The sequence below is a fragment of the Gracilinanus agilis genome, chromosome 1, assembly GCF_016433145.1.
Source record: "Gracilinanus agilis isolate LMUSP501 chromosome 1, AgileGrace, whole genome shotgun sequence".
In the NCBI taxonomy this organism is placed as follows: Eukaryota; Metazoa; Chordata; class Mammalia; order Didelphimorphia; family Didelphidae; genus Gracilinanus; species Gracilinanus agilis.
The window spans coordinates 757,526,060-757,553,188 of record NC_058130.1 but is presented as its reverse complement, the minus strand read 5'-3'; the positions used below and the strand labels follow the sequence as shown (position 1 = coordinate 757,553,188).

At 35.5% G+C, this 27,129-nt stretch overlaps 1 protein-coding gene across 2 annotated transcripts in view; it reads left to right on the top strand.

The window, feature by feature from the left end:
• The window catches only part of HECTD4 (HECT domain E3 ubiquitin protein ligase 4), a 220,189-nt gene that overhangs the window by 30,987 nt on the left and 162,073 nt on the right, over window positions 1-27,129 (top strand). The window lies entirely within an intron of this gene.

Sequence of the window (27,129 nt, the reverse complement as noted above, 5' to 3'; positions counted from 1 at the left end):
TAAAAAAAAAGTATTATGTCTGAGCTTCTTCTTTTATATATCCTCAGAAATAAAAATAAGTGCTAAGAATATGCTTTTTGTGCATAACATGCAACTTTTGTCATATATAGAATGTATATCTATATAATGTCCAGAAACCAAAATCAATCCAGATTATCATTCTTTGTAGCATTGTCACAAAAAAAAGCATAATTACATACAAATTCACAAACCTATAATTTTTCTTCCTGACCCAAAATCACATAATTCTTTTTACTTCCTATAAGGAAAAACCTTCTGAATGTATCTACCCTAGTATTCCTGGGATTTTCCTTTACCCTTCTGGGTAATGGGAAAACATCCAAGTTCAATTTGGGTCCCAGTTTGTTTCTCTCAGAGATAGACTTTGTTTCTGGAATTCTCCTCTCTTTCTTCATCCTTTTTTAAATTTATTTAAACTTTACTTTCTGTCTATAACAATTCTAAGACCAAAGGGGAAGGGATAGGCAAATGGTATTACCCAGATTCACACAGCTAGCAAGTGTCTGAGCTTCATGTCTTTTCATGGCCTATATTGAACTGCTGCCACAGCTACTTTGTGAATTTCTGATGACTAAAATTATATTTTTCTATCTCCAAGACCTGCTATGACTGTACTCAGTTGGTATCTTTTAAAGCTCTGGCCATTCCTTTAATAGCTTCTTATTGAGTTCTTATCTGACTAATTAATATATTCAGACAAGAATGACATGCATTTGTGAATGAGAGAGCCATAATTTTCTCATTTCCACAATGCCCAGTGAACAGCAGTTTTGTTTAACACTTGATTAATTGAAACAACATGAATCGAAAATCTCATAAATTTCTGAGAAGTAGGTACAAAAAAATTGAGAAACAGAAGTTGCAGACACTGACAAATCTCAGTTAAGATTGTAATTTTCTCCTTTAGGTTGCAGTTGATTACTGTGGTTATGATCCCTCTTATGTGTTTACATATCTTTTAAGATCTACAACTATGTAAACAGTCACCAGGAATATTAAAAAGAAAAAAACAGCCTGTCATTATTCACTGAGAACCCATAGATTCGTAAGGAGGGAAAACTCTATCATGTACCTTGGAAAAACTGATTATGAAAACAGCATCTACTCAGCTCCTGTGAATAATTTAGAAATTGAAGTCCAAACCTTGGTTGTTTTGTTGTGGCATATGGAATGATGGGTTATGTGCTCAGTTCTTCATGCCATTAATGTAGAATTTAGAGATTTTAGTTCAGATTCTTTGTTTTATAGATGAGGAAATGACAGCCCATATAAATCAAGTACCTTGCCCAGAGTCACACAGGTAAGAAGTAGTTGAGTCAGGATTCTCACCTAGGACCTGTCAACAAGGTCATTTTCTGCCCTGTCTTCCCACACTCTTCCTAGTACCTCTATTTTGGAGGATTTTAACTTCAAGTCCAATGATCCCTGAGAGCCCATGGATAAATTTCAGAGGGGTCTGTGAATTTGGATGGATAAAAATTACATCTTTATTTTTACTAAATTCTAACGGAAATTTAGAGTTTCTTTTATTTAAAAACAATATTTTGAGGAGTGGTCCATAGACTTTAACAAATTCACAAAAGAAACATAATACACAAAAAGGTTAAGACTTCTGCTCTATTACCTGATTCTAGAAAAACTAATGGATTTACTTTAGAAGATTATTTTAAATAGTAACAGAAAAAAGAAAAGCTCTCACTGTTATTTATAACAGGCCTTCTCTATTAGCCTATCTTCTCTCCAACCTATCTTTGGTCTTACAGTCACTTTGGGGCTCAACTTAACATGCCCCACCCTGACAAGACTAGTAGAAAAGTACAGTTTGGGAATCCTAATTTTGAACTTCATGCCATATTTGTTACTGCCACACAAAAGTATTTTTGTCCTCTTGATGCTTTATTACTGTTAAGTTGCTTTTTATTTTTTATACATGACAGAAAAACGAGTCCTAAAATGTGATCTAGAGCTGTTTGAAGCATCCCTATGGAATATTGGGCATAGATAGGTAAGGTGACTAATATAAAAATGAGTAAACCATTTTTAAAAATGCATATCTACAATATAGAAACTAAACTCCCAATGAGTTTTTAGCACATGGAGTGGTGGTGAAGATTTAGAATGCCATAGCTTCCTTTGATCCTCTCTCCCCACTCCCAAAATATATTGTTCTTATAATGAACAGAGTTGAAATTTCCAGACAGTAAGAGACTCTTAGGTAGATTCAGTTAGACTCCTTTAACATTCTTATTACCATGTGCAAATCAACAGAACTAATCTGTCTAGTCAAGATCTCTTCTTCTTCTTCTTATCTCTTCCTCTTCATTTTTTTTTTTTTTTAATCTCATCTCTTCCTCTTAAAATAAGGCCTGGCAGCAGAACAAAGAATTCTATGAGGCTAGATGGAGAGACTTTTTTTGTGTCACACCTCCCATAACTAAATGGCAATCACCATATTGATGGTGATTAATTGAAGCATCATTTCTGAGGATGTGCCTTGCTGAGTGTCTTTGGCTATATCTAATTAGATTATCATTTAATATAAACAAATGCTTGTTCACGTGAAGGATATTGCAGTATGTTTGTAGGCACTGTTGGAGTCAAGAAAAAACTCTCTCCATTAAGAATGGTAAATAACACTTAATTTCTCCTGAGAATTAGAAAAGGTCTTCCTATATCTTATACTTCCCTGTCTCTATAAGTGGCATTAAAATATATCTTTAACTGAGAAAAAACATATAACTAAGTTTTTAGAAACCAAATTCATTTTTGAATGTTTATATCAGGGGAAAAGGATACAGGAAGACTTATGAGAACTTGACAGTATGGGTTCAGGTACTACCAGGGAACTCATGGTGAGAGAATAATTACAAGAAAATGGCAAATCTTTTATCCTAAGAATTTTTTTTTAATTGTGTGCTCAATAAAGCTTCTACCTTCTTTCAATGGTTCTTTGAGGAGAAATTTGCTTTGGGTTTTGAACCCTAAGAAGAAAAATACCACCAAAATACCAGTGTATTCACATTATTGATAGTTTTTTTCCCTCATTTTTATTGATACTTTAAAAAATAGTCATTTACTACCCTTATTATCTAATATTCCCATAAACAAACACTGTCAAGCAAAAGCAAAACCGACTAACAAAGCAACAATGTGTGAAATCCTACGTAACACTCTTTATATTCTTAGTTTTCTGTCTTTCTAGCAAGAGAAAGGGATTTGTGTTTTATCCTCATTTTTTTGGAACCAAGATTGTTCATTGTAATTTATCTGAATTTAGCTGCTTGTTATATTGAAATTGTTGTGCTTATTGTCTTCATAGTTCTGGTTTCTTCACTCTCCATCAGTTGATACAAGTCTCCATGTTTCTCTGAATTCCTCATATCCATTGATTCGTGGAGTTGTAGCATTAAATTATATTCATATACCATGCTTTGTACAGCTATTCCCTAGTTGTTGGGCATCCACTTTGTTTCTAGTTTAGGGTGGTTGTTTTTGCTACCTCAAAGAATCCTTCCTTCTGGGAAGCCTTTTAAATATATGGGACTTCTCTTTTGGTCATTGAGCTTGGGGCCTATTCTTTTTCTGATCCTTACTGTGAATGTGAGACTTACTTTCCTCATCTATAAACAAGGGTAATAATAGCAACTTCCTGATAGGGCTGTTGTAAGGATCCTAAGTGAGATAATGTTAGTAAAATGCTTTACAAACATTAAATTACTATATAAATATTAACTATTATTATTATTAGTGGGGTTGTTAGGTTAACTAACAGCCTTTTTGCAAATTAAAGATGTCTAAGATATTCCTAGCTCACACTAAAAAAGATTATTCTTCCAGGTACTTTTGAAAGATTTTTTACTAAAATTTTATGCTGTCATCTCCCTCCTCCCCCAAAGATAACAATCCCCTACACATGCTTGCTCACTTTGAGTAACACTCTAGGGATTGTTTCCAGGAAAAGGTTAGAGTGAAGAATAGTATATTTCCTGCTGACCATCAGTGTTTCGCTAAAACCTGTGCCCATACCTGTGCCAATTTCTTTTGCCATCTGCTATCAGCATGAATTTGTTAAAAAAAAAACATGCAATATGAGGAGGGAAGGGAAATTAAATGGTTGGGTCTACCTTACCTTTCCTACAAACCTGATGCCTTCTCTGCCAGTCAGATAATATAAAATATCAGACCTTTTCTGGAGAATAACTAAACATGGAAATATGCAAATCCAATTTTAAACAAAGTCCTGTTAGGCCTACTTTTCATCATTGTAAAATCCATTTGGATGGACAAGCCAAAGATCTGATTAATGAGATTTATTTTCCATCAATATAATCAATTGGTGCCTTACAGTTCCCATACCTAGGTGGAAAAGCCCTAGGGTCATCATGCCAACAAACATCTATAATCTTTCTTTGACCTGATACATCATCATTAAGAACAGATATTGTGTTAATTAGTCTGTCCTATTTAATGGTTCCAGGACAATCATCAGCTATTTTCTATCTACTGCTATCATTTGAATAAATTAATTTGATGTTCTCTCCACCAAAAGACAATTCATTCACCTGTCATTAGAAGATTTGATGTCCATGACTTACAAATCAGTGGTGCAGGAAGTCAGTTAGCTGGCACATTGTACTCCAGTCATTTAAACATAGATTACTGTGGTCTCTAATATGAAGTCTGGATGAAGAAATGAAATATTTCTATTCAAGCCTGGGGCAAGGACATTGGCTTAGTTAATGAGGTGGCAGACCAGAAACAAGCTCTAAATTCAATGCACTAATCATATTACATGTAATCCATATAAATGGGATGCTTTAGAATACACATGGCTGACTGAGATTATGGTGAGCCCATCCTGAGCCAGCAGATTGCCCTTATGCATTAAATGGTTCACTGTGTAACAGTCCTGATGCAGCTGTTTTATAGAGCTCTGTGGGGGGGAAATCCTATAATTTTTCCCTGGGAAGTCAGTAACTGTTGAGTCCAATTATAGAAGGAAGAAGTCATTCTCTTAATACCAATATGCATATTTCTTCCTCCCGTAAGCTCCTTAAAAAAAGGAAGTTGAAACATTCTTAGATAATTAGTCAAGGAAATAGAGCTAAATGAACTATCATTACAATGCCTTTGTGTTTTTTGGAGGTCTTTCTTTCTAGTGTCTTTACCAATAGTAAAGGATTGTCAAAAGGTTTTTATGATATATTTGGCTCCTATGAACTAATTTAGGGGCAGGTGTCCTTTATTTTACTTTATAGTTAGAGAAACTGAGGTATAGAGAATTTAGATTATAGCATAATCATTACAGTAGTCATTGTCAGAACTGTACTAAGAAGCTATTTTTTTACTCTATGACTTTAACTTTTGAAATTTTTTGTCACATTCATCTTGAGAATATACTTTCATGCATTTTCTATTATGTTTTTTTTATAAGGAGAGAGAACCAAACCTAGTTAATAGAATTTTTTTCCCCTAGAAAATCCATTAGGCACATTACTTCTCCCTAAACCTAGATCCCTAGGAAAGGCAGAGCTTTAAGACCTGCCTCTTTTTCAGTTTTCCACCACTGCCTTTCACTACAGTGGAACTTCCAGTCATGGTTACTCCTCCACTTCGTGGCCCAAAAAATTAGGGCAGAAGCTACCATTGTCCTTCCAAATAACTGAGAATCAACCCTAGACATTCTAGAAAAGAAGGCAATAGATCAGTGACAGGGCAAAGGCTGGGTCTTCTTCCTTATCAAATTAGAAGGTGACCCTAATAAACACCCAACTAAAAATTCAAATTGTAGATTGTTTCGTATTTAGGTAGAATGTATTGTCTAAGCAGTCATTCAAGCTTAGGTCATGCTGGTGAAAAGAATTAATTGGTATGAAATGGTAGATTAACTACTGAATAGCTCTACAGTTTCAAAAAGCACCAGGGGTTTCTGTGGGCTCATGTTCAAAAAAAGTCAATTCATTGTCTGCTTTCCTTGTACTATTATGTTACTTATATGTGGAGGACTCCTTCATTTAAAGGAACCTGAGTACATAGTATATAAGCAATTCATTAGAGAATTGATTGTGATTTTGTCCCAAGGTCATTGCCATTTCTTTTTCTACTCATGCCAAATTTTGTATAAGGAGGCAAATGTAGAAATGGTTTATTTGTGGTGACCCTATGGTGAACAACCTCAAATTGAGCTCTTTAAGTCTGCTTATTTTTCTCTGGTCTTCACTGGACTTTTACTTTCTGTCTTTAGCAGAGAAACATTAGTCATTGAGGGGTAGGGTAGGATACTTGGTGGCCTCTCAGTTAAACTAATCTTAAGAAAAAGATGTATTGATTGCTTGTTTAGTTTCTTACAGTATAGATGCTAGTCTAATCTTTGTGTTTGACACAAATCATACTTGTCAGATCAAGATTTGGGGCAAATAACAGCTTATCAAGATGTCTCCCATAGTTCTTTATTACAGAACTTTACTTCTCTGAAATAGGAAGGTTTAAGTTTTCTGTTAATTTTTCCTCACCAATTAATTGGGTTTGAAGTATTAGGAAATTCATGAATCTCAGAGTTGGAAGGAATCTTTAAAGCCATTTTATTCAACCCATTCCTAAGCAAAAATTCTCTTACCAATATCCCTGACAAGTGATCATTGAGCCTTTATTATTATTATTTTAAATTTAGAATATTTTTCCATGGTTACATGATTCATGATTCCCCCCCCACACACACACACACCCCACTCTTTCTTTCCCCTCCAGAAGCTGACAAGCAGTTCCACTGGGTTATACGTGTATCATTGTTCAAAACCTATTTCCATGTTATTCATATTTGCAGTAGAGCGATCTTTTAACATCAAAACCCCAATCATATCCCTATGAAACCACATAATCGATCATATGTTTTCCTTCTTTGTTTCTGCTCCCACAGTTCTTTCTCTGGATGTGGATAGCATCTTTCTCATAAGTCCCTCAGAATTGTCCTGGATCATTGCATTGCTGCTAGTAGAGAAGTCCATTACATTCAATTGTGCCACAGTGTATCAGACTCTGTGTACAATGTTCTCCTGGCTCTGCTCCTTTCATTCTGCATCAATTCCTGGAGGTCTTTCCAGTTCACATGGAATTCCTCCAGTTCATTATTCCTTTCAGCACAATAGTATTCCATCACCAGCAGATACCACAATTTATTCAGCCATTCCCCAATTGAAGGACACCCCCTCATTTTCCAATTTTTTGCCACCACAAAGGGCGTGGCTATAAATTATTTTGTACAAGTGTTTTTCCTTATTATATCTTTGGGGTACAACCCCAGCAGTGGTATGGCGGAATCAAAGAGGAGGCATTCTTTTGAAGCCCTTTGCACATAGTTCCAAATTGCCCTCCAGAATGGTTGGACTAATTCACAACTCCACCAGAAGTGTATTAGTGTCCCAATTTTGCCACATCCTCTCCAACATTTATCACTTTCCTTTGCTGTCATATTGACCAGTTTGCTAGTTATGAAGTGGTACCTCCCAGTTGTTTTAATTTGCATTTCTCTAATCAGGAGGGATTTAGAACACTTTTTCATGTGCTTATTGATAGTTTTGATTTCATTGTGTGAAAACTGCCTATTCATGTCCCCATCAAGCCTTTTGTAAAGACATCTGTCTATTGGGGAGAAGGAGGTGGATGTTACCTCCTGAGGCAGCCCACTTCTTTATTGTAAAGCTTGAGTGCTGGCCCCAAAGTCAGAAGATCTTGGTTTGAATCCTATTTCAGACACATGCTGGCTGGGTGTCTCTGGGCAGGTCACTTAATATCTGTTTCCTCATCTATAAAGTGGGAATGGTAATAATAATAATAATAGATCATAACTCACAAGGTAGTTCATTATAAGTATCAAATGTAGAATTCACTACTATTTTAAGATTCCATTTTCTTTAAAGTTATCTAATCTGACAACTGTTTCTATGTAAATGGTAATCAAGAGTGAGTCCTAAAAGTTTTCTCAGTGTTTACAATAATTTACTTTAGAGTGTGCAGTTATAATAAAGTATAACATCCCATATTAAGGTTTATTTATTGAAAAAAAGTCTACCTACCATTATGATAATGTAAACTATATTCTAGTTAAATCTATTTATGTTTTTAGGTATTTTTTTGTCGAAAAACAATTATAGTTCCATTTTAAGAGAATTTGACTACAGCTGCTATTGTGCCCTAGAACATTTAGTATGCAGGTCAAAATCTCATTACAACAACTTCTATATCAAGAAATAAATTTCTATAATTTGACTGATGATAGTTTATTTCAAACACTCTTCAATATAGCAACTGTATAGTATAGTAAGAGAATTTAAGCAACACTTTGTAGTTTACTCTATAATGATTTGACTTATATCAGAACTTCAGACATTTCTATTTTTTGTAAAATTCCAACATACATTAATTTGAAAAGTAGTTGTTGCCATGTATATGCAGAAATTTAATTTTTCATTTCTTAAATCTTTGTGTACTGCTGTGACTTAGACATTTTCTAAATATACATCTGAGTGGTAGACTAAGTACAGTGTCTCTGAAATAACTTCAGTAGATCCAGTATTTCTCAGATATAGATTATACCCTGGCTGTCTGGGAAGGCTTTCCTTGCCAGCTTTTGGAAAATCTTAATCACTTAAGGTGCCTAGTTATTTCAGAAGATGAGTCTATCTAATAGTACATCTTAGTATATCTAATTTGAACACAGATTCACTCAATTTTATTCTTATAGAATCTACTTAGGGACCACAGAAAATTTAGTGTGAAACCTTTTACAATTGTACATCATTTGCCCTTTCTGGGCTTTTGCTTCAGCACTTTTGAACCTGAATTATCATAAAAATGGTACCCAGATGGATAAAATTTATATTATTTTGAAGTAATATGATCTAGACAAAGCCATCTGACCTATCACTGTAATGTGTAAGGGCACATGGTTGGGGAGGGGCGTGTGTTGGGTTAAGCACCAGTGATTTAATCTTTCTAGATATTTCAGGAACAGAGATAAAGCTACATATTGTGAGTCATCTAAATGGCTCTCTCCTGTTCAAAGGACAGTAAAAAGGAGTCAGAGGAACTTGGGGCCTACCAGAAAAAGTTAAGATTGGTTGGTGGGTTTTAATTTATGGGAAGATGTCCTAGAAATCCAGAGTGGGACTAGAGATGATTAAAAAGTATAACCTACTGTATCATAAACACCAGAAAATATATGCTATCACATTATATAGTTTATATAGTTTTACAAAGATGCAAATATTTGTTTCTGGCTGGGATTATTTTTTCTGTCCATTATTAGCAATCAAAAGAGATTAGGGGTATAGTTTATTGATATTAAAACAAACATTCAAATGAGCATTTTGCTAGGGTTATATGATATAGCTTTATTTCCATGCCTTGGGCCTTGCCTTGTAATAGGTGAAAGGTGCAAAAACAGATTTAATCATGGGAAAGGAAAACATAGTTTTAGCAAGCTAATTAGTTTTCCTGAGCACTTGGAATTTGCAACATGAGGGAGACAGATGGATTTGCATTCTAAATTGGAATTGTTTGGTTTATATAGTAGAAGCCACACACTAGACAAGGTTTCTGGGGGAGTTTGAATTAGCCAAGGCCAGCATCATGTGGGTAGAGGTTTGAGAGAAAGGGACAGATTGAGGGAGGTAAAACATCTATTTTTTTTTCACATTTCTTGGATGTAGTTGACTAGCCAGTATCATTAGTTAACATTTTTTGAGTTCTTGCTAGATAATATACAGGTTCCTCCCTTAGACTAGTCTTAACATAGTTATCCAAGGTCAAAGGTTTTTTTTTTTGTTTGTTTTTTAAACCCTTGTACTTCGGTGTATTGTCTCATAGGTGGAAGATTGGTAAGGGTGGGCAATTGGGCAATGGGGTCAAGTGACTTGCCCAGGGTCACACAGCTGGGAAGTGGCTGAGGCCGGGTTTGAACCTAGGACCTCCTGTCTCTAGGCCTGACTCTCACTCCACTGAGCTACCCAGCTGCCCCAGGTCAAAGGTTTTTAACTGCAGAACTGAAAGATCATGTAGTCTAACTCTTATTTTACTTGTTTTTCTTTAAATTTTAGCTTTTAAAAGTCTCATTCATTAATATCATTTACATCACAATCATTTTAGTCCCTTTATTGGGTACTTCCCTCAAGCCATACTACCCTCATGACAAAGGAAAATAATTTAATGAAGTAATAGATACAGCGATTATATATGATAATCTCTTTTATCTGAGTATTCCCTTGCCCCTGGATTGTGAAATAGGAGCTTTATTTTATTTTTACTCTTTGAGTCCTTCACTGGCTTTTTCATTTTCTCAGAATTTGAATCCCTTTCAGTGGTTAACATTTACATTGTTATGTGAGTGCACATATTCTCTTAATTCCTTATTTTACCCTGTATCAATTAATACAAATCTGTCCTTGTTTTTCTATTCTTCACATTTGCCCTTTTCTACTTTGTAATACTAGTCCATTTTTTTTGTACCATAAATTTTCAACCATTTTTCAGAAAACAGGCACCCATGTAATCAATTCTTTGCTACCACAAATAGTGCTGCCGTGAATGTTTTGCTAGATCTTTGTTTCTATCTGTGACTTTCCTGGGCATGTGCCCAGAAGTAGGATCCCAGGGTCAAATGTGTGGACGAATCTTCCAGAATTCTAAATTGATTTCCAGAATGGGTGAACTTCTTCATAGCACTACCAGCTGTGCCTCTTGGTACCTGTTTTCCAATAGTGACACAGGTGTTAATGGACAGAGGTGAGATTCATTTTCAAGTGGGCTTTTCTCACTGTATATACTACATTCTCTTATGTAGCCAAAATTTAAAACTGATCTCTTTGATCTTGTAATTAAAAGACTCATAGGATTATAGGAAATGGCTTTAAGACTTTGAATAAATATCAACATGATTGAACCTTACTTTCAAATGAAGCATTTGGACTTGCTAACTTGATTTCCCTTCCAGTTAGGGTCTAAAATTACATGGGCTTATTGCATTCATTGTCAGAGATTTTAAAAGAAGATTAAGCCCAGATTCTAAAATAAAATTCCAGGAATTTATTGTGGTAGTTTATTGTTTTTTCCCCCATTTAACATCATATTCAAAACAAACCAATATGAAACATTTAAAACTTCTAATTTACAAAAATTAAATGACCATTCATTTCATTTTTCCCTCTAGATCTCTTTCAATTTTCTGTCCATTTTTATCTACATACCTAAATCTTCTTTTAAAAATTGTCATAGAGAGGAAACTATCCACACAGTGGATAGAATGCTAGGCCTGCAATTGGAAGACTAGGTTCAAATGTGGCCTCAGATATTTCCTAGACCTGGGCAAGTCACTTACCCCCAATTGCCTAGTTCTCACCACTCTTCTTTATTGAAACCAATACTTGGTATCATTTCTAAGATAGAAGGTATGGGGTATGGGGTAAAAAAAAAAGTCATAGATAATTATTACATCATTCACTTGGTTCTTCTTTCTTCACTTTTAAAAATTATTAAAAAAAACAAAACTAAACCCTTATCTTCCATCTTAGAATTAATACTATGTAGTTTTCAAGGCAGAAGAGTGGTAAGGGCTAAACAATGGAGGTTAATTGTCTTGCTCAGGGTCACCCATCTAGGAAGTGTCTGAGGCCAGATTTGAATCCAGGATCTCCCAACTCTAGACCCCACACTTTATCCACTGTGTTACCTAGCTGCCCTGAATGTAACACTTTCAAAAATCACTAAATCTCAAAACTGAAAGGAAACTATAGATATCATCTAATATATCCTGACTTTATTTTGGAATCCTTTCTACAACACTCCTGACAAATAATTATCTAACTACCACTTAAAGATTTCAGGTGAAAGGGGACCAGTTCAAAGGTGCTGTTTTGGACTTTGGGCAACTTTAATTTTTTTTTTTTTTACATTGTAATGGAATGTGCTCTTTGGAAACTTCATCCCATTGCTCCTAATTCTGCCCTTGGGGGCCTAGTAGAACAAATTTAATCTTTTTTTCTATATGACAACCCTTCATATACTTGACCACAGCTATAATGTGTTGCCTAAGGTTTCACTAGGCTAAACATGCTAGTTCCTTCAATAAATCTAATCAAGGCATAGTTTCCAATGTCCTAACTCATCAGCATATTCATCCTTAAAACTGTTGTTGAAGTATACTTTTAGTACAACCTATATTCAAAAGGCCTTTTGTACCTTGTTCTGTAGATTGGGATTACAAATGACAGAAAAATGTATCTTATTAGAAATGAGCAAATTATTAGATTGCTTATATGTGCATTGAGTAAAATGGTTATTCAAAGAAAGAGAAAATACAACCTCTGCTCTAAAGGAGCTCCAAGCATACTTGGGGAAACATCATGCAAATAGCTATGTAAACAATCTGTAACAATATGTAAACAATCTATCTAGGATAAATTGCAGGTAACCAGAGGGGGAAAGCACTAATATTAAAGGAGATTGGGAAAGACCTTGCAGAAAGTGGGATTTTAGTTGATATTTGAAGCAAATCAGAAGGCAGAGATGAAGAGGGAGAGCATTCCAGTCAATGAAGATGCCCTGAGCAGAGAAGTAGAATGTTTTGTGTGAGGAGGCTGGTGTCACTGGATCCTGTTGGTAGAAAGTAAGATGTAAAAAGAATGGAAGGCTAGGAAGAGACCAATTTAAAATATATTTCAAAAGCCAAACAGGATTTCTATTTGATCCTGGAGGGTTTAAAAATTTTTTAATTTATTTTTTATCATTTTGTGGCTCTTTCTATTTATGTTATTTTCCTTGTGTAAATTACCCTCCGTCTGTACAAATTAAAGTATAAATTACCTAAGCATTGTTTTCTGCTTATGAACTTCTTATCAGTTTATCTAAGTCAGTGATTCCCAAAGTGGGCACTACCGCCCCCTGGTGGGTGCTGCAGCGATCTAGGGAGCCGGTGATGGCCCTGTTACAGGTACATTTATCTTTCCTATTAATTGCTATTAAAATTAAAAAAAAAATTAATTTCCAGGGGTCTAAGTAATATTTTTTCTGGAAAGAGGATGGTAGACCAAAAAAGTTTGGGAACAACTGATCTAAGTGATCCCGTGCTTCTTTGTATTCATCTGTTTTCCTTATATTCAATAGCTTTCTATTTCCCTTCAGTCTGGCATAAATTCTACAACTTAGTATCATCTACCTTCTTTCCTGGCATTATTTAATATCATTCCTTTTTGAATATTCTCTATTTAAGCCAAATCCATCTTCTCCCTAGTCCTTATATATGATACTTCCTTCTTCCCCTTCTGTGCCTTTGGACAGCTTGTTTTTCATGTCTAGAATACATCCTTTCTTCACCTTTCCCTCTTAGAATCTCCTTGGCCCAGTTTTGATGCCATCTCTCTTACCAGGTTTTTCCTGATCTATGTGGGATGGAATTCTTTTCTTAGTATAATATTATAATGATAACAATAGCTACATTATTTTGCATATATATATATTCTATCCTCCTGGTAGAATGGAAGCCTGAGGACAGACATTGTTTGATTTTTGCTTTGTATCCCCAGTGCTTTACACATAGCAGATGCTTAATAAATCTTTGCTGGATTGGGTTTAATTTGACCATATTTGTACAGGGCAAGAAATCTATGTCAACACTAGATTTAGTCATTCCAACATCATATCAGGCAGTCAGTTTGAATTTAGATCAAAAAATTATGTCTTTCTACCGGACAGAAGGCGCTTGGGTGTTTCTAGTCAGGTTTTTTACCAACAAAGTAGAAGGAAATTTGAGGGTATTTATGTAGAAAAGTAACTTCAAGGTGAAGGAGTCTCTGAATTGACTTTCTTCATGAAATATAGCCTGGTGGGAGAAGAGTTGATGTTAGTCAACTATAATAATAGCTGACATTTACAGAGTGCTTTATAAAGTTTGCAAGTACATTGGAATCTCAGAACAACCAAATGAGGTAAGTAATAGAGGTACCATTTTATAGATGAAGACACTGAGACTCAAAGATGTTAAGAAATTTGCTCCAGGTCAAAGAGGTAAGTAAATGTCAAAGGTGGGATTTTACTCTAAGGCTTCTGACTCCTGAAGTCCCAATGTCTTTCCACTATATCACACAGCCAGCCTCTCTAGGCCAAAAGGGAAAAGGGCTTTGTTTAAAAAGCTAATGCAATTATAGTATAAATAGAGGCCAGCTGCCTCCATATCAGAGAAAAGCAAAAGGCTTATTATCCTCTAGAAATGTCATACTGGGAATATGTATCCAGTTCAAGGCAATGTAGTTGATGAAGAGCACTGGCAAATCAAAGCATATCAACCATAACAGTGTATGGTTGTATATAGTGTGACAGAACTAGGAAGCCAGAAATATGATGAATAGGACAAGGAATGCTTTGGTCAGCGAGGAGACGACTAAAGGGGGTGTAAAAGCTGTCCTTAGCTATTTAAAGTATTGTCTTGTTGAAGAGAAAACAGACATTTTTTTCTTGCTTTAGGTAGCAAAGCTGGAGAAGAGGAAAGTGTATAGGAGACAGGAAGATTTTGGAACAAAACAAGGGGAAACTATAACAGTTCAAAATGGGAAACAATAGGACCATGAGTATTTCATGAACTAGAATCACCAAATTTTAGAGGAGAGAAATTTTGAAAATTATCATCTAGGCTGGGGGATTCTTAATTTAGAGCGAAGGTAAGCCATACGATATGGTTATATACAGAGTAAATATAGTGAGTTTGACTTCATTAAATTTCCCTGGAATACCTTTATACCTTATGGCATAGATGGTCCATGGAACCTTAAGTAGGATATGGTGCCAGAAAGAGCAAATGAATGTAAACCTTTAAAGCCTTATTAAGAGAACTTCTTCAACATGGCCAGAATTCTTAACTTGGGATCCAGAAATGTGTTTGTTGTTGTTGTGGCTTTATTTTTTTCCCCCTAAATGTTTATAACTGAGGCAATAAATCCAGAGTTAGATGTTTCTAAATTTGACAAAATCACTGTGGCTCAGAATCAGTTAATGACCTAGACAGGACTAAACTCACTGGGCTTTTAAAAAATATTTTGATAACTATATTTCAATATAATTTGTATCCTTTGTAATCCTGTGCATTTTTGTGCTTAAAAAACAAACAAACATCATTCTGAGAAGTTCTGTAGAATTTACTAGCCTGACAAAGGGGTCTAAGGTATAAAAAAGTTCAGTGCCTGTTCTTTTCCAACCAACTCAGAAAACAGAAGCCCAAAGAATCCAATTATAAGATTTTATTTTAAAAATAGAATAAATGTTAAGGGTTATTTAATCCAACTCCCTAATTTTTCAGATGAGGAAACCGAGGCTTAGAGATTTTAAATTATTTACCCACAATCATGCAGCTACCAATTGGCAGTGTTCTAGATTCTCTCAAAGTCCAATGGTTTTTTTAAAAAATAGGACCATGTATTCCAAATAGAGAAAACAAAAATGGAGGCCAAGAGAGGTCAAGTTAATTGTCTAAGGTCTCATTATTAGTGGCAGAATCCTAACTAGAATTGATTCCCAGTGTCCTGATGACCCCTCCCCCCCAGTCAGGGCCTCTTTCCATTAAACTAAACAGTCCTATTGATAACTTCCTAGTCCTTAAAATAGCATTTTGCATATATCAGCCATCTGCCCTACACATTTAATCTGGGTTCAGAATGACATGAATAGGAAAATAACTGTGAAGCTCAGATATGCAATATTTTAACATATTACACTCATATATCAATCACTATGCTTTAATTTGGTAACATCTAGTTTATTGTGAAAAATGACTTGGCCTCAAGAAATGCCACAAAAGATCTCATCAGGGTCATGTATATTTGGAAAAGGAGGTAGTGAGAGCAAGGGAGAGCAGATGGACAGCCCACCTGCTGCTACACGGGTGTTCATGAAATTTTAAAAGTCCCAGAGGAAGGAAAGCCTTCAGAATGTTAACAGCTTCCAGTGAGAATTTACGTAAGACTCCCACAGGATAGAAGATACGGAGTTGGAATCTACAATAGTGGAAAGAGTGCTGACAAATGTGGAAAGAACCCCCTTTTCAGGCCTCAAGCTGGAGAAGTTGGGTCTCCCCAAGGAGAAGAAGGAGGTTGGGGGAGATAGGGGAGGCATGAGAGACATGCTGGTAGGAAGAGCTCCATCCAGGTTCTTCATTTGCTGTCTCTTGGGGCCCATCTCAGGGGCCCAGAATATGACTCCTTTTCTTCAGTTTACTGCCTAGATATCTGATAGTGGAGAAGCCCCGGATTCAAATCCATAAACCATGACTTTGAATCTTGGCTCTGAAACTTATTGTTCTTCTGAATTGGGGCAAATTACTTCACCTCTAGGTCATGGTTTGAGGGGATAAAGTAGGTAATCTCAAGACAGGTCCAGCCATTGGGCAAGTGCTCCAGATTGATTTAATTGAATCCTTTCAGATCACGAATCCATTGAACTATGACCAGATGCTCTTTTTTGCTGCTTGATAGCATTTTGTCAAAGTCCTGGTAAGGGTAGGGAGAGTTAATCCTTGTTAGTTTTTCTTTATCATTGTGGCACACGTTGCTTTTCTACTTTTGGTCACGATGTTACATTTTCTTAAGCACAAGAGATTTAGAAGTATTTATAAAATTTCTTTACAAGATAAATTTGCCACAATATCATCACATTCTTAGATTATTATGACACAAAGTAATCTTGTTATTCCTCTCACAGGGTAATCTTCTAAAATCTGAGAAAGAGCCACATTGCTACCTCAGTTGTGTTAAAAACCTCTCTCCAGGAATTGTTCCTGTGGTTGACTGGAGACATTTGAGCTGATTTCAGCCATCTTGTTGGCACTTTCTTTGGCTAGAATGTCTTGCTCAAATTCACCAGCTCTGTTGTGGGAAGTTGGATGGAATGTGCTATTTTAAAAAGCTGCAGTGAGTTAGGGCAGCTATACAAATTAAAAGAGATCTTCAAATTGAAATAAGTTAAAAAGACCTTTAAAGAAGGCAGGTTACTGTTGGTTGATTACTAGATTAGGAGTAAGGAAGACCTAAGTTCAAACCTAGCCTCAGATGTTTCCCAGCTGTGTGAACCTGGGCAAATCACTTGAACTTTGCCTGCCTTGGTTTTTTCATTTGTAAAATGAGGATAATAATAGCACCTATCTTCAGGGTTGTTGGGAAGATCAAATGGAATCATAAAAGTAAACACACTGCAAATGTTAAAGCATTGTTTAAATATTAGTTATCATTAAAAAGAAAATTTTAAGTATTACTTTCATACTTTATTCATTAATTCAGCATGTATTTATTGAATGTCTATTACATGCATAGCACTATACTAATTAGGGTGGTGAACCACGTCCTTTAAAAAAGAAATATAAGACAAGGTTCTTGCCTTCTGGGCACTTCCAGACCAGCTCAGGAGACTATGTAGATAAAAGATACAATTAACTTATTACAATTATAATTAGGTGCCACAATGAGACATTAAGTGGTACAGGAATTGTGAAAAAAGGAAGATCAATGTGGACTTGTCCATTTGACCAAAATCTTGGGAAGGAGGTGATTTGCTTTGGAATTGAAGGGGGAATAGGATTTGTATGGGCAATAGCATTCTGGGCAGAGTTTGGTGGAGGTGGCCTAAAAGGAGATACTGCAAGAACAGTGTGTAATTAGAATTTTGCTCCCCAGAACTCTCTTTTCTAACTTCCCATGTTCCTTCTCACATTAACGTTCTAACATAGGGAGGATATATTTTGAGTGTAGCTCCACCCTTGTGGTCTCTTTTCTCGGGAACAGGGTTTGAGGAGGCAGGAAAATTTTACTCGTGTTATTTTCTTAGGCTTTCATACTTTTTGTTCTTTTATTTCTTCTACTTCAAGTAATTATTGATAAAATTTATAATACTTGGAGTTATTGGATATTAATTTAAATCTAATAGCAGTATCTTGCTGCTGGGGATATCATGGCATTTTCTGGTCTGATGGGTCAATAAGTTAATTCTGGCTATAGAGAGAGTGAGCCAAACATATTTTGAAATCATGAAACTGTAAATTGTTTTCTAGACCATCCTTTTGATCCAAGTCGACAAGTGAATGGCCAAAACAAGGTTGTTCAGTGTATAATGAAACTGTAGAGAATCAGTGACTGAACACTGGGAAAAGAGATTTTGCAGAGAGAACTAGGTAGTGCTCATGTCACCACATGTTTACATATTTCAGATCTCCCCGGTTCCTCCACTGGAACATCATCAGGTCAAGATGGGCTTTCCTTCTCCTTGAGCCTAGCATTACATACTCCTTACTCATCCTCCTGACAGGAAGCCTAGGTCTTTTGCTAGGGTAGTCTCTAGGGGACAGTTCACCACTCTACCTAGTTTAGTGCTATGCATGTAATAGACATTCAGTAAATACTGGCTGGATTAATGAATAAAGTATGAAAATAATACTTAAATTTTTTTTAATAAGTGTCCCATTTCAAGTGGTTATGATAATTGGCAGAAAGTCAAGTCTGGAGTCCTTCCTTACATCTCTGATAGTTCTGTGCTAAAAACTGATAGGCCCAACGTCCTGTTCTGGCACATGGTTTCTGCAACCCCCAGATAGGCGAGAATATTGGTGATCTAGCAGTTATCTGTCTCTGTATAGGAAGCTCACAGGAGGGAAGGAAATCTACACTTCTCATGTATCTGTTCTTTCATATGGGAATAGTCCTGAAACTGAAAAGTTCATGGTGTAGTGCTGAGCAACCTGAACTTGTCCCAGCACTCACACTGGGTAATCTTAGATGAGGCAGCTAGCTTTTCTGAGCTTAGTTTTCTCCACTGTAAGAGGGATAATGCTTGCATTACTACTTAACACTTAACACAATCATGGTGAGGGAGATTGTCTGTGAACTGTATACGTGTGGTGTGCTCTGAGGTCTCTTTCTGTTCTTCATCTCTGATCCATGTTCTTCTTATAGGTCCCAGCAATTCTCTGCACCTAAGTCCCTTATTAAATGAATACCCTTGAAGCAGCCTCACCTTAAGGGGTTGGGGTGCCTAAAGATACATTCAGAGCTATCCAGATCCCTGTACTCTCCTCCCTCAGCTGCTTTGATCTTCCTTCTTTGCTGAGAGATGGCTGACAAACTAGAGGGCTTCTTCACCTTATCTATGTCCTGAACCCTTTGAAATGCTTTTATATATATATATATATATATATATATATATATATAAAACATTACTAAGGAAATCAATTATATTGAAAATGACACACAGAAAAACCAAGCAAACAAAAAACCAAGTTCACAAACCTTAGGTTAGAAATCCCTGAGAACAATACACTGATTTTTAAAAACTATTTACAAGGCAGTGTTCTTTTCTATACTTTGACAGAAAATTCAGGACTAAAACATAAATGAAAGCATAGAAATTATCACATTATTAGCAGTTAGATTAAAGTTACTCTTTTTAAAAATAAACATCTTTTTCTAGATGTTGAAAGAAATAAATTTAAAATATTTATAATTTGGACAAACATAACTTTAAAGATTCTGTAAAGTAGTGTAGAATTAGAGTCTAATTTATTTGAGACAACTAAGAAACCTGTAATTTGGTCTAATTTCCATTTCTGAGTTTATACCTACTGTTAAAAGTTGGAAAGGATTTTGTGAACCTTAAGACTAAGCAAAAGAGAACTTTTTCTTGCTGTTGTTTATACTATTACTAATATTATTAAATTTTTCCTCCCTCTACCAACCAGAGTTTGGTTTAAATTGAAGATGTGTTGATTTTGTTGTCTCTTATATTCAGTTCAGAGCTTCTCTGATTAAGAATGTAGGAAATAGAAAAATATCTAGACAAGTTTAAAATCTGATCAAACATTTGAGTAGGGTTCAGACTTTCCTGCCGTTTTCTTAAAGATTTTATTTTTAGAATTTCAAGTCTGTTCAGTGGATCAGCTTTGAAATAAGCCTTGGAGGGGAAGGCAGCTGGGTAGCTCAGTGGATTGAGAGTCAGGTCTAGAGATGGGAGGTCCTAGGTTCAAATGCGGCCTCAGACACTTCCCAGCTGGGTGACCCTGGGCAAGTCACTTGACCCCCATTGCCTACCCTTACCACTCTTCTACCTAGGAGCCAATACACAGAAGTTGTGGGTTTAAAAAAAAAAGAAAGAAGCCTTGGAATAAATTCAGATTATACTGACAGATTCATATAATGAATTGAGTCAGTTAATGTACCACATGTACTGGATAGTGTCATAATGTAATTCATCTGTTTGAAGCTTGAATAATCCCAGGTTTGAAACACTCCTCTTTTGGTGACTATTGTTCATTGTTTGTTTGTTCCAGACATATGCAATGGCTTGTCCAAGGAACATAATCCAACATTGCTTGAGAAAGACAGTTGCCGGTAGTACAATGGCAAGGACTTGTTCTCTTCATTGTTACCTGAGATTTTCCCATGTTTTTCCAGTATATTACATTTCACAGAATCTGAATTGGAAGAAACTTAGAGCCTTCCAATTTCAATCTATAAGCAAGAATCTCCTCTACAATGGCCCTTACAAGTATTTACCTTAGAGGAATTAATAAAAAATGAGAGGAAGACTTGGGAAAAGAGAGTTTTATGGGAGATCTCTTAGGAAAAGAGGACACCATTTTTTGATTTGACTACTGCTATTTAGTTGGAGTTGGCTTAAGAAAATAATTCTATCTGCTATTTATTTAGTATCTGTCCTAATTTACCTATAACAGGTATAATGAGAGTTTTCCCTGAGAAAATATAAGCCAAACAGGTAGCCCTCAGGGTATTTAAAGGTGAAACTAGATAGACAAAGACCCAAAGAAAAATGAAAAAAAAAAAAGATCTATTGAATTCTATACCAAACTCCATCCCTGGCTATAGAATCTCATATTTTCCTTAACAGTCCCATGTTCATCGCCCCACATGAAGAAGTAGAAATGGTACTAAAGAAACCAAGATGGGAAGAGTAGTTGGACTAGAGTGACCTATGTTGTAGAGGTTACACAATTTTGAGTTTTCGTATGTGAAAGAAAGAACACTCGATTCTTAGGAAAAATTCACGAACTTTATTCTTACCAAAAAAAGGGTTTTTTTTACCAGCTGAGAAAATGTCAATCACTTCTACCCCTTATGACTACCTTTCCACCTGTTAAAGCTCCTTATGAGAGTAAGTCCACACATTTCAAGGGCAGTCTTCAAGAAAATATGAATAAGTTGATTTTTGTAAATTATATTTTATAACAGACCACAAATGATTGTTTTGTTTTTATCTTAGCATGGTGTTTGGTACAAAAGTGAATGACAATAATAATAGGATTTATATAGCACATTGCATTTTATAAATATCATCTCATTTGGTCCTCACAATTCTAAGAGATATTATTTTCTCTATTTAATAGATGACGAAATTGAGGCAGACAGAGGTTAAGTGACTTACTTAGAGTCACATAGCTAATAAGTATCTGAGTCAATATTTAAACTCAAGTCTTCCTGACTCCAGGTCAAACCCTATTCATTGTGCCACCTTATTGTCTCAGGTTAATAAATGCTTAGTGAGTTCATTTTAATTGGGGATATTAGGTTCCCATTGGACTTTCTTTTTGTTGACTATAAAAAAATTTTATCTGTATCTGGTAGACTTAAGATGCTACTTTACAGGCTCCCAAGCATATCTTAAAGTCATACAAAGTTCCTTGAAAGAAGTCTTAATATCTGTTTGACAAGCTTCTGATGAGTATCAAGCAAGACAAAATTTGCCCTTTAAAGCTGTTTTGAATGTCATGGAGGATGTCTAGTACAGAATCTGAATGGAGGGTGGATTCTTTATAGATGGTGAGATCCTTCAGATATTTGTGGATGACCTCACATTGAATTCATCAAATGAACATTGCAGTCTTCTAAATGGTTTCTAGAGTTATTTAAAAGAGTTTGGTTTAACTATCCACAGCGCAAAAACCAAGTGGGTGAAAAATGTCTTTTTGTCTAGTCTGTCACATACTAGTAGATGATCTATTTATATATATATATATACACACACATATGTGTGTGTGTGTGTGTGTGTGTGTGTGTTTTAAATTTATTTTAAAGTAGTTTTCCATGGTTACATGATTCAGGTTTTTTCCCTCCCCCCTCCCAGAGTCAATAAGCAATTCCACTGGGTGATTGTATGTATATTTTGGACAGGCACTGTGGATGAAGTGTTTAGTGCCTTGCACCTAGTTGATGCTTAATCAGCATTGACTGATTGGTGGGGAATGGACTGAATCTGTTACTGAATAGGAGGAGAAATGCAAGCTTTGAGAAATTACAGAGTGCCTTTGAAGTACCAAGTTTCCTGAAACAAAGAGTCAGTGTTTTAAAATTAATATTCTTTCAGTGGTCAAATATGGCTATAAGTCAAAATACTAAAGTCTCCAAATAATTCAAGTTGTGAGTCACCTTACAAGGGAGTGGCACATGATGGGTATGTGTAGACTGCAACATATTACCAGTGAGAATACCATTAACTATCAGCATAGTACCTGGCACATTGTAGGTATTTAGTAAATGTTTTGTTAAATGATAGGAGAGAGATGTGTCTAGAAAAGAGATGTCCCCATCATAGGGAAAACAAGAGATAATAGATGGGCAGCTTTTATACTCTTTTGGTTTAAACACATTACCCATGCCATTAAGATCACAGGTCCACTTAAATAACTAAATATCTATTTAAATATTTCCTTCAATGTTCAAATATTGGATTGAGTCAGATTGTAGCATTCCTTAATGTCTCAAGAATCTGTGTGGGCACTTTCTCCATTGATATATATCATAAGCTCTCCATGTCTTAGGAAATGGCCTTCAGGAACTTCTTTGGCTTGAGCCAAATAGCCAGCCCCTTGTGGATGAGCTTTTCTGTACTTAGCTAGGCTGATTCTTAGATTGTCAATAGTCAATAAATATTTATTAAATGTTTACTATGTTCCAGTCACTGTGCCAAGTACTAGGTATATAAATGAGAAAAAGAAAGATAGTTTTTGCTTTTGTGAAGTCAAGACCAGGCAGAACATCTGGTGGGAAATGAAGTTAGAAATTCTGAGCCCTCTATAAAGGGTGACTTTGAGAGAAGTTTTTTTGTTCTTTCAGAGAGTACCAAGGTGGTATTGAGCACCAAAGCTGAAGCAGTCTCCATAATGATAAGATTTCTGGTGATGAGCTTATCCTGGGGGGAAAACACGATGTTTATGAAATAGAAATCAAGCAGAATAGCTTCTAGGTGGGATAGAAGATGCTCTTTACCAGGTCAATACTTGAATCCTTCAGCTTGATAATATCTATCAGAGGTTTGAACTCTGTTCTTATAACCTTGAGAACCCAAGGTCATCTTACCTCATGATGAAACATTCGGTTAGACTGAACTTTTTTGGCCTCCCGCCCCCTTTCCAGAAAAAATATTACTTAGCACCCCCGGAAATTAATTTTTTAAAAATTTTAATAGCAATTAATAGGAAAGATAAATGCACCTTTGGCCATCACCGCTCCCCTGGATCTCTGTAGCACCCACCAGGGGGTGGTGGCGCCCACTTTGGGAATCACTGGGTTAGAACTTGAACAGAAATAGATGTATTTTATATGGTCTTTGGTAAAGGGTCAACTATATTTGCTCCAAATACTTTCACTACATTTCCTCATGCAAATTTTAAGTTTCTCTGTTAAGTATGGGCATTTAAAGCATTGTCTATTATATTTCTCACAAGAAGAAAAAAAAGCAAAAAAATGTTAAAAAATGGCTTGACTCAGTAATATCACTGTTCTTATGCTGGAATCTTAATTCAGAAGCCAATTTGACCTCAAGCAATGTCAACCTCACTTACTCTTCTTTCCTCCCTTCCCCTCTTCCCCCAGAGGTTCCAGGGTGATCAGAGTAGTCAACATGTGTGTCAACAGTTTGATAACATATTGCTCCAAGTTTGTAAGTGGCTTTGAGGGTGCCACTCCTTTAATTAGGGAAGGCCTTGGTGTTATCACTCACATGCAGTTTATGGTCCTTTTATTTAGAGATAGCAAAGGATCTACTCACCTTTTACTCACATAGCTTTTTGTCCTTTTTTTTTCCTGTTAATTTTCTGAGATGTTAGTCTTTTATCTTCTTGGTCAGGAGCAGGTATTGAGAAAAGGTATATAAGTTAAATTGTGACAAGTCACTTAATAAAGCCCAAATCTACCCAAATGGCACAAGCTTATTAACATAAAACTTATAGTGGTTTTACTAAAGAATTTCAGGCTGGCTGCCCTTCAGACTTGAGTGTTCTAAAAACAGCAGCAAAGTCTTATTAATAAATGGACAGCTCTCAGTGCTCATAAGGTGCCATTGAAAAATGGATAATGCTGAATAGTCTAATGGATTTTTAAAAGCACAGTAAGCCATAGACACTGCTAAATCAATAAATGTAACAGCCACTTAAGTGTATGTATTACATAATATTTGGTTAATTATATTATAACAATTCTTTCAGAATAGTTCTTTTTAAAATGGAGTGCTAAAAATATACAGAACTTAATGTAAAAAGAAAATTGATAGGAAAATACAGATTACATTATGTATTTTTCAACAACAAACTATGCCATTTGGCATTAGAAATATCCAGCCACATACCTCATTTTATGAACCATCAAATATTATATTTTAGAAGCGCTTATGTTTGAACATTGATCATAAAAATAAATAGCTAAGTATAATGTTATAGAATTGTTCATCTATTCTTGAATTTAATAAAAGCCCATTTTGCATTTTTTAGTAGTAGATTCCTATTAGCTGTGAAGATCCATGATTGATAAAGCATGAAGTCATGTATGTATTGTACATATAGAGCTGATCTTTTTAAAAGTCTTTTTTAAGCTGAAGAAATCACGAGGTCAATGACAGGAAAACTTTGGCAGGAAATATTTAAATTGGCTAGGTCTTCTCAGGCTCAGGAAGATAAGATCAAAAGGCTTATTTACTACTGTAAAATTTGTGGTTTATGGTTTTTTTTTTCATTTTTTATTTGATTAATTTAGAATATTTTTCCATGGTTACATGATTCATGTTCTTTTCCTCCCTTTCTCCCTCCCCACTCTTGGTGCTGATGAGCAGTCCCACTCACTGGGTTTGCATGTATCATTGTTCAAAACCTATTTCCATATTATTAATATTTGTAATAGAGTGATCATTTAAAGTCAACATCCCCAATCATATACCCATAGAACCATGTGATCAATCATATGTTTTTCTTCTGAGTTTCTGCTCCCACAGTTCTTTCTCTGGATGTGGATAATGTTCTTTCTCATAAGTCCCTCAGAATTGTCCTGGATTATTGCATTGCTGCTAGTAGAAGTCCACTACATTCGATTGTACCACAGTGTATCCATCTCTGTGTACAATGTTCTCCTGGTTCTGCTCCTTTCACTCTGCATCAATTCCTGAAGGTCTTTCTAGTTCACTTAGAATTGCTCCAGTTCATTATTCCTTTCAGCACAGTAGTATTCCATACCATCAGATACCACACTTTGTTCAACCATTCCCCAATTGATGGACACCTCCTCATTTTCCAGTTTTTTGTCATTGTGGTTTATGTTATTTAAAAAAGAATTCAATTTGAAAAATAAACTTTAGTGTGTTTGAAGTCAAATTTGAATTTTAATGTTCACTATTAATGTTCTGCCCACTACACCACCTGGCTACTTGGCATTTAGGTCAGTTAATTTCCCTTTCATTGTTAGAGATTTTCAAGGATCTTGGAAGACTCTCCCAGCTTTTTAGATCTGATTCTATTTTAAGTAAATAATCTTGGATCTGGAGTTTTTCTTTGTTAATGTGGAAAATTTGGACTAGAAAATATATCATCCTGGCAAGGAGAAGGATATTTAGTAACAATTATTATTTACTATTAAAACTTTTCTTTAAGAGTGACTGAATTTAATCATGTATGAAAAGCCTTGTGATGTACCAAGAATAAGAAAAAGGTTGGACATTTGCTATAACTAATATGTTTTTAATATAGCTGAACCTAAGAGCAAATTTCTTTCTTTTTTTCTTTCTTTCTTTTTTTTAAAAACCCTTACCTTCCTTCTTGGAGTCAATACTGTGTATTGACTCCAAGTGTGGTAAGGGCTAGACAATGAGGGTTAAGTGACTTGCCCAGGGTCACACTGTTGGGAAATGTCTGAGGTCATATTTGAACCTAGGACCTTCCCATCTCTAGGTCTGGCTCTCAATTCACTGAGCTACCCAGCTGCCCCTCTAAAAGTAAATTTATGAATACATATCTAGCCTGGTTGGAACTAACTCTCTCTCTCTCTCTCTCTCTCTCTCTCTCTCTCTCTCTCTCCAGGATTAGCTTTGGCCATTCATTAATAGCATTTCTGATTTTACCTTTATAGGTAGTTATTTTATTTTGACTTGCTTTTTTGATTTTCCAAAGTCAACATTTTTCAATAGAACAGTGTACACATATTTTGTAGCTTGGCTCGGTAACTCCAGTATTTACATTGCATCCAGAAGAACTTGTTGTTTTAGTAGATGAACAGAATATTTTAAACAGAAAAACTTGAGATGGAAGGAAATTGGGTTTTGGCTAATAAGAAAAATAATGTGAACTACATTTTGTGATATCTGTGCATTTTGTGATATCTCTGCCAGTGATTTAACATATTTTTTACTTTCTATTTTCTGAGTACTTTGACCTTTTAGTCTAATGAGAACCAGATCCATCTTACATTACTCCCAATAATCTGTTTTTATGTGCAGCTCTCCCAAATTGTTCTCTTTTATGGATGTGACCTCCTCAGTTAACAGTATTATGTTCTTTCTAACCCAGTACAATTTCAATGCCTGAACTCCTTGAATCATAAATTTGGTTTAATTCTTTTTTCTTGAGAATGTATTCTTTATAGTTGATTGAGGGTATAGTTGTTTTATTCCCTAGCTGCTGAAAATCAGGGAACTTCCTGATAATTGTATGTTTTGGCAAGAAGATGGTGGTGATGGAAGGCTTCCATATAAATTGGGTACATCAACATATTTTCTCAAGATGAAAATATGACAAAATAAAAAACTGAGAGCTAA